The sequence below is a fragment of the Pteropus alecto genome, unplaced genomic scaffold (genome assembly GCF_000325575.1).
Source record: "Pteropus alecto unplaced genomic scaffold, ASM32557v1 scaffold59, whole genome shotgun sequence".
Taxonomy (NCBI): Eukaryota; Metazoa; Chordata; class Mammalia; order Chiroptera; family Pteropodidae; genus Pteropus; species Pteropus alecto.
In genome coordinates, this window is record NW_006443292.1 from 991,647 (window position 1) to 993,389 (window position 1,743).

Genomic DNA, 1,743 nt, shown 5'->3' on the forward strand with positions numbered 1-1,743 from the left:
AAAGTTTACTGCAGGTACCAGACAGAGTTTTGACTTGTTAAAAAAAATTACCCGGAGAATGGAAAGAGCTGGATTCTGCCCATGTATCTATTCCAATGAGCCACGTGGCTTTCAGTTCCACTTAACAGATGTCACTTAGGCCTCCACTAAGGGCTGACCACTGCACTGGGTGCCGCTGAGAAGAGACATATAAACCACGATTTTTTTGATTCCTGTCTCTGATTTAGTTTTCTTGTCTCTGAATGTAAAAAAGCTTAAATCTTTTCCAATTCTAAAATTTTAAACCTGTAATCTAATGTAAGTGTAACCCACAGTCTCTTCACACTAGGTAGCCTTACCTGCCATCAAAATAAGACATGAAAACTATAATATACAGTGGAAAAGGCAATTGTGAGATTTTTTTGAGGGGTCTGTGATTAAAATATGACTCATATGTGTTTACGACTTGATTTTAAAAATTTAACTTATCTTAATCAAATCAAAGTATTTATTGTATCTTCACTGGCATAAGATTACATAATATCTCTCTCTTCTTCACAGCAGAGCTTCTTAAAAGGGTGTCCCTTGTCACATTTTGTTTTCATGCTTCCCCAGCTCTCTGCATTCTGGCTTCTGTGTCTGCTGCCCTCCCAATAGCCCAAAACAGTGGATGTGTCTGAGCCTTCCTCGGCCGACTTCTCCGGAGTATCTGAAATGGTTGCTCACTCCGTCTTCGAAACTCCTTCCTCTCTTGGCGTCCTTGATCCTGCTCCCTTTTCTTCCCCGGTTCCCCTGAGACTCCTCGGGCCGTCTTTAGTTCCCATTATGAGTTCTCTTTAATTTCAGCTGCCACTAAAAGTTCGTGATCCCCGTGGTTCTCTCCCTAACCCTGTCTTCTTTTCACTTTGCAACCTGGGAAGGGGAGAGGCTGCCTATCCTCCTCATTTCCCTCCCAGACCTAGTTCCTAAACTCTCAGCCTGGATATCCAGTCGAACCATAGTCTGCCTCAGCTTGGACACCTTCTGAGTCCTTCCAACTGAACGTTTTCAACACGGCATTCATCTCGCCGTCTGTAAGTGGCTTTCGCCCTTATTTCTCTGTGTCCATTGGTGGTTCCACTGGATTCCCTGCTGCCCATCTGGAAACGTAGACACCGGCCTTTGCCTCACCTTACCCTCCTAACACATATCGTCACCAGATTGCATAATTCAGCTTCCCCGTCAGTCCTAATGGCTCCATCCTAATGGCTGTTTCCTTGGTCTAGCGCCTCACCATGACGGGTTGATGCATCTCCTCCTATGTGCTCCGTTAGCATCTCGCAGATCACATCGCCCTGTATTGGGATTGCTTTCTTGCCTCTCTCCTGCTGGAGTCTGCGTGCCTCAGAAGAATGAATGGCGCGCATACTATTCCTGGAGCTAATGCCTCCTGGAAAAAATCATGGCTTCATCACTGTTGCACTCCAGTATTTTTTAGCCCATAAAAACATGAGCGATACGAAAGGCCTGTGACTTTCCACGTCACAGATCTAATTCTATTGCACTATTTGTACAATCGTAACCATTAAAGTCCAAGGATGGAAAATGAGAGTTTTCTCAGTAGTTTGAAAAAAAAAAATCAGGTGATATTATAGCTCACTGATGGGTTGGGACCAACATCTGCTTACAGTGTGGGTTCTTTATGCTCTAGAGCACACTGTTTACTTCCGCCCTCAGTGACTCCAGTTTTGAACTGTATAAATCAAGGTCGCACACGTGTGCACA